Genomic DNA, 7,714 nt, shown 5'->3' on the forward strand with positions numbered 1-7,714 from the left:
TTCGTAAAGCCACCACTCCATGAAAAACAGCATTGTCGAGTTGACGGACCATCTCCAGTGGAAGCGGCAATAACTTTTGGAGACGTGCAGCAGTTGTTTTCCACTAATACAGAACGCAACAACCCTTGTATACCTGACTGTGAAGCCAATCGTCAAATGGACCTGTCCGTACATTTTGCCACGCCACCTGTGATATAATCCTGTTGTTGACTTCTTGCTGCGACAGACAATCAGTGACATGGTTCTTTTAACAAATAAATCACCAAAGTGTAAAAGAAACTCACCAGATTGATATACTGAGTTAAGAAAGTAAACCCAAGTCAAGAAAAAAAAAAAATTCCATATTAAATGCCAAGTCTGTGTGTGTGTATATATATTATATATATATATACATATATCTATATATATATATATATATATATATATATATATATATATATATATATATATATATATATATAGCTACGGTTTTGAGATTTGTACATATTGATCATTAAAGGTTAAAGGGTTGCCCCCCCATAATTAGTCCACGAGCAACACGTAGGCCACAGGTAGTTTTAGTTATTTCATAGTATGTGTAAGTATAGGCCATTTCCCCTAGTAATATCTGCGTGTGTAAAGACATGAGATTAGGTCCCGTTCATTTTGCGGCCACCTTCCACCCTCCCCCAACAGGCGCAATCCATCCCGCGCCCCATTTGGCTGCCCCTACTTGAGTAACACGAGGTAGGCCTGAAAAGGAGTATCGCGGGGTCGAGGGTGGAGCGGCGAAGGCAACAACGGTAAGAGCCATCAACCAATCAGGGCTCGGGTGACATGGCGTGGTAGGGCGTGGTGAGGCGCGTCTGATAAGTTCCAGAGAGTTCGCTGGGCAGGGCTATATAAGTCCATGCACAAAGCCCTCATGAGGACTCGCAGAGGACTTCTGAGGACTTGTTGGAGGACTCGCAGAGGGAAAGAACTTCTGAGGACTGGTTGGAAAAGGCTCGCGTTAGGACTCGTTGCCAGGACTCGCAGAGGAAAAGGGCTTCGGAGGGCTTGTACAAGGACTCAAGCGAAGGACTTCTGAGGACTTGTTGGAGGACTCGCAGAGGGGAAGGACTGGTCAAAGGACTCGCAGAGGAAGGAGAACTTGAACGACTTGAAGGAATCGCGCTTCGGCAAGAGGACTTTTACGGCAAGCGCATTGAAAGCCCTCGATTGTGTTGGCGTTTCGAGGCTTGGAACGATATTCGTTTATTACGTACGTGGCTACAGCCAAGCCAGCTGATAGCGAATATTCCAGCCACGTGAATAAACACGGCAATAGCCTGCGAGTGATTAACCACCAGAGCCCACACCCTACCGTTCGTCCCGTAAATAGCCAGTGCGTCCCGACGGCACAATACGAGCTCCTGCCTGCTGCCTTCACCTACTTCGCGGTACGAGCTGGGGACCGGATAGAGAGCTGCACGGGAGCCATCCTTGGACGCGGACCATCAACCTGACCTTCAGCTGCAAGCCCCGTGTGAGTGTGTCTGTGTGTGAGACAGGCCCGTTTGTCCTTGGTATTAAGTAAGACTGTATAAGCTGCTCTGTGAATCTGCTCTTGAATCATTGTGTAAATAAATCTGTTCTTCCTTTTTCCAATTCGACCGCTTTTGTGATTTTTCCATTGACTAAGCGTGGTCCGAATTAAGGTTGCTTGAATCGGGTTCCATCTATAACGGCGCGGGTCACGTGCACGCAAAACCGCTCGGAGTCATCCACCAACACACGTGATTCGTGCGGGGCTTATTTCCTTGTTTCAGGGCAGCGCGAGTAATTAGGCAATAGTGAATTCGGCCTATAACCCCATTTCGCGCTGTCCGGGAAGGACGTCGTAGGTCCCGGGTCCCATCGGCCAGTCAAAGACAAGGGGACTAATCCCCCCCTTGGTAAGGGGAGAAGGCCGGCGGCGTTCTCGCAACAATATATATATATATATATCTATCTATCTATCTTATCCATCCATCCATCCATCCATCCATATATATATATATATATATATATATATATATATATATATATATATATATATATATATATATATATATATATATATATATATATATATATAAATAACTGTGAGAAATAGTAGATACTCCACAGTACGAGCAGGGCGTCTCATTTGCATTAAATAAATAATCGGGAGATTAAATCAGACGCGGACGTAGCTTCAGGACAGTCGATCTTTAATTCTCGACAAGCCTTCGACCAACAAAAAAAGGTCTTCTTAGTCGTCCCCAAGTTCAGCGGAAGTGAAGTTTCGTGAACAAGTGAACTTCCGCTGAACTTGGGGACGACTAGGAAGAAGACCTTTGTTGGTCGAAAGCTTGTCGAGAATTAAAGATCGACCGTCCTGAAGCTACGTCCGTATCTGATTTAATCTCCCGATTATATATATATACTAGCAGAAGTACCCGGCATTGCCGGGCGGGGGAGGGGAGAGGAGGGGGAAGAGGAGGGGAGGGGAACGGGGGGGAGGAGATGGGGGAGGGGAGGAGAGGGGGGGAGGGGAGAAGGGGGGGGGAAGTACCCGGCATTCCGTGTATAAACGTGAGGGAGAAGAGGGGGGAGGGGGAGAGGAAGGGGGGGAGGGGGAGGGGGAGGGGGGAAGGGGGGAGGGGGAGGGGGGAGGGGAGGGGGGAGGGGAGGAGGGGGAGGGATGGGAGGGGTGGGAGGGGCGGGAGGGGGGAGGGGAGGAGAGGGGGGAGGGGGAGGGATGGGAGGAGGAGAGGAGAGGGGTGGGAGGGTGGAGGGGGAAGGGAGGGGGAGGGGAGGACGGAGGGGGAAGGGGGAGGGAAGGGGAGGGCCAGTCAACAATGACGTTGCAGTTCTCATGGTCGGAGAGCAGCACAACAATCGCGACATCGTCCAGAATCTTCGCAACAGCACGAAGCGGCTTTTGGAGACTCACCGATCCTGTGACGCCCTCCAGTACCGGCGTTGCCGGGCGGGGGAAGGGAGACTTGTACATTCCCAACCTGTACATTCGCCCTCTCCACTCAAGCTCACTCGGACAAAAGCCTCGCACAAATTATACCGTGAAGGCCCAATGGCCATGTCTATGCCACAAATCAAGTACGTGAGCGAGTCGGGCGCACTGAATTGAAAATATATAGAACGCTCATACTCCGTGAAAAGTGAAGCCAACTGGCGGCGGGGATGGAACATCACGTGATCGCTCTGAGCGAATCAGCGCGCTGCTCTGCCACCGGTCAGATTCCGTGTATAATATTCCTGCTGAAATGCGCTGAGGTAAAAATATGGTTAAAAAAATGATGAAATAATTTTTTTTAGGTAGGCCATGTTCTTCCCAGGCTCAATGGCCATGTCTATGTCAAATATCAAGCACGTAAGCCTCTCCGTTTAGGAGTCTATCGGTAACATTACACACACACACACACACACACACACACACACCAACTGTGTTTTATATATATATAGATTGGTTTATTTATTTATTTATTTATTATTAATGTTTGTTTTTTCTTTATCCAATTGATCTTAAATTTGAATTTACCATTTGTGTTTTGTCATCAAATTTTCAACAAAGCATTATTTTGATGATATGGCGAAGGCAAATTAATAATTTGTTCAAAAGGTTAAAGATCAGCATCACATAAACTCATCAATTTTCATCCGATTGACTTGAAATTTAAAGTACTAGCAACGGTACACTCCCTACGGGCGGGGCTTCAATTGGGAGGCCCAAATGAAAAGGCAAAATATCAGAAATTGAAGGCTTTTTTATTTTAAACTATTTATATAAACATCCCTTCAATCATATCACACACAAATCATCAAAATCTAAACAGTATTTGTAGAATTTCAATAAAAGCAACATCACTGTTCATATCGGTAAATATTATTCCATCGTGTTTGGAAAAACTGGAAAAATTGGAAATTGGAAAAATTGGAAAAAAATTGGAAAAACAATATAGCCTATTTTACTCCAGGGGGTCCCAGGATTACCCACCCAAAATGTCATTGCGATCGGTTCCGCTGTTTTTGCGGTACCTGGGAATGGACGGACAGACAGACAAACAGATGGACATTTGGTGAATTATAGTAAGATTTGCATATCGGGTCACTGAATTGGTTAACTAAACAAAAGCTACAAGCAGATTGTTGTTTTTTTTTAGATCAAAACAGCAAAGGTCAAGGTTGTATAATCGTCAATTTTTGTCAAATTGACCTGAAACTTTGAGACTTTGCATAGTGGGTTACAGAATTGGTTCACCAATCAAAAGCTCGAAGTTGATTTTTTTTTTAGATCTAAATCTCAAAGGTCAATGCTGCATAAAATTTTCAATTTTCATTTTGTATTTTTTAAAACTGTTTTCGTTATTGTGAGCATACGATAGAAGAAGACGTCTGAATACAAACGGGCACGGACGGGCTTTACATTTTCAGATGCTTTCGAGTTTCCATTGAAACAATAGTTTGCTCATGCCAAATTCAGTAATGGAGGTTGTTTAGTGACATCAGCAATCTGTGTGCCGCCGCCATATCGGAGTACAAAAAAGAGAGGAAGAGGAACGTCCATTCCCGATCAGTTGAGTTATTGGTTCACGAGTTATCAAGTGACCACTATATTCGTCATGTGTGTGCTTCTGTCTGTGTGTGTGTCTGTCTCTGTGTGTGTGTCTGTCTGTCCGCAGCATAACTACCCGATGATATCATCCGATCTTGATGAAACTTGGGTGGGAGGTCGATATCATGATCGAGTTGTGTCCTGCGTAGAGTGGGCGTATTGCGCCCATTGTGGGCGGAACCACGCCCAAAAAAGATGTCTTTTTAGCGGGTAATCGAGTTCAAGCTATATCTTCTCCGAGGGGTTTGGTGGAATCTGACAGGGGTTTCGATATTTGGTAAGGCCAATGTCATGTGTCTAGCCCCACGGAGCTCGATTTTTCATTTTCGCCCCAAGGTCAAGGTCACGAGGTCACAAAATCTAGAAAAGTCGATTTTTGATGGTTTTATTCCATTGTTCCCTTCCTGATAGGGTGAAATGTCGTACATGATCTTATATTATCACATACATCATAAAATACAAGTTTTCCAACAAATTTCAGAATCTTCGACCTTTGACCTTTGGTCACAACGGTCAATGTTTCAAAGTTGGCGGAATCGAACCGAATTTTCGGTATTGTGTGGCTAACTAAACTCATAACTGATTATACATTATTTTCTATCTCATTTCAAGGTCAGTAACCTTCGTTTTGACATTTCAAGGTCACAAAGGTCAAATTTTCAAAGTTGTCGGAATCGAACGGAATTGTCGAAATCGAACCGAAGAATACCGCTCGCTCGTGAACCTTCGTCGTCTCCTGACTTGTTGTGCTTTTTTTGTTTATAGTCAAGGCTGGTGGAAGAGCTAACACATTAAACACAAAAACATGCATGGACACAAAACACAACAAGCATTCTGAGTATTGCGCTGCAATACATGTCCCCTACCAAAGTTCAAAGTGCCATAACTTTGTCAAAAATGATCGAATATGCAAATTTATGCACCGTTGATGCTGGTTTTCAAACATGATCTGAGGTATGCTGAGACACGTGTGTCACAACTGGCCTCGTTGATAATCCCGCAAGATCGCTCCGTGGAGCGGCCTGCACGTATTGCATGCACTGTGTGAATTATATAAATTATTACCAACTCACGGTCTGAGGTACTGGCGATTCAAGAGATATCTATTTTTTTTTTTTTTTTTCGTTTAATTAACGATATCTGCCAAACCACGTGCCCTATCGCAAATTCCAAAAGGACATTTTAGTAGACTGACATGCTGAACAGATTTGTGAAGTTTCCCCTCGATTGGATCAAAAATGAGGGAGGGGCTCGGTTTTAAAGGTTCATGCTTAAAAGCGTCATAACTCTGAAACCATGTGAAGCATGACGTCATGCTCAGTGACTTTTTTGTCAGTGCTCAGTTTTTATCTCAATCGGTCCTATTATTGCGAGAGAAATTGGTTTTTAAAGGAAATTAAAACTTAAAATGGCACTGAGTTAAGGATCATCAGAATTATGAGAATTACCAGAGTTCAAAGTGCCATAACTTTGTCAAAAATGATCGACACGTCGTGAATTTCTAACTTGATCTGTAACTCATCATGAGGAAACCATGTGCCAAGGTTGAAATCATTAGCATTAAGCGTTTAGAAAAAAAGTCCGGCAAACTGTTCTTTGCGTGACGGACTGACGGACTGACGGATGGAGGGACGGCGTGCAAACCTATAGTCCCCTCCGGTGTACACAGGTAGGGGACTAATAAAGGGAGTGGGAGACAAGAGGGGGGGAGAGAGAGGGAAGCACACAAGCACACCAGTAGAGAACAGGGATGTCGGTAGGTCTGCGGAAAGGAGAGGGTTGGGGAGGTGGGGGGAGGGGGGAGGGGGGTACACAGTATAAAGCAAATGAACACTACAAATTAACACTTTGTGTGCCTTCATGGGCAAAAAATGGGGCCAAAGCTTGTCCCGAAGCTTGGGTATGTCAATATGTTGGACACTTTTTCTCAGGAGCGATATTATAACAATACAGGTTATAGGCAAAACATACCCATATAATAATTGCTGAATACTCATGAAGCGAAAGCAGAAGCGTCCAGAAGCGAGCCAAACTTTCCAACCATTTTATATCCAGATAAAGCAAATTATTTTATATTTACGAAAAGTATTTACACCCTGGAAAACGTGAAGGCATGGAAAAGTTTGGATACCTACAACCAGTTTAAGTCTGAGTGAAACAGTGATGTGGCTGTTTTGTGAAGAATAGCTATCACGTTATATGAGCAAAGGTAGGCCTCTAATGCATCAATGACACAGGATGATCATGTTGGCAGAGCAGATAAGCATGATGCTATATATGTTCACATTATGCTTATTTGCTCTGTTAATATTGAAGGAGCTGCGCTCCAACGCGAGTCGAAAGAATTGACGCGACCAAAGACGGAAATTCGTCCGAGTTGCTTTAATGCACGTATCAAACTCGGGTACTCTCAAAAGCCCGTTTATCGGGCAGCAATATATATACACATTTATGCCGGGGCGTTTGCCCGGGAAAACCGAGACCGGGCATGCCCGGGTGTCAAGGGCGAGTCCTGGAAAGGCGAGTCTGGACATGCCCGGGCGTCCTGGACGCGGCCTGGCAAGTCGAGGCTGGGCGTGCCCGAGCATGCCCGGACACTCTGGGCGAGCCCTGGAAAGGCGAGTCTGGACATGCCCGGGCGTCCTGGACGCGGCCTGGCAAGTCGAGGCTGGGCGTGCCCGGGCGCTCTGGGCGAGCCCTGGAAAGGCGAGAGCGGGCATGCCCGGGAAAGACGAGACCGGGCGTGCCCGGGAGGTTCGGGCGTGCCCGGGAACAGCGAGTCCGGGCATGCCCGGGAGAGGAGCGTCTGGGCCCGTCTGGACGAGCCCGGCATGGCGATCGCGCCCTGGCCGCGTCCTGGCAGGTGCACGGCGATTGTGTACATCCAGCGGGAACCGCTACACACGCCCCTCCAGAATCGACCTGCACCGGCAGGGTCAATTTAAGGGGGGTCCGGATGACCCGGCCGAAGCGACCCCTGGAGGGTCGTGGGGGGGGGTCCGATCTGGTGTTGGGTGGTCGAGCGGGGGGAACTGTGGACGGGGGGCAGCCTCGCCGCGGAGGAAGGGCCAACCGTGGTGGTCGGTCGACGTCCAC

This window comes from Myxine glutinosa, chromosome 4, assembly GCF_964187855.1.
Source record: "Myxine glutinosa chromosome 4, kmMyxGlut1.1, whole genome shotgun sequence".
Taxonomy (NCBI): Eukaryota; Metazoa; Chordata; class Myxini; order Myxiniformes; family Myxinidae; genus Myxine; species Myxine glutinosa.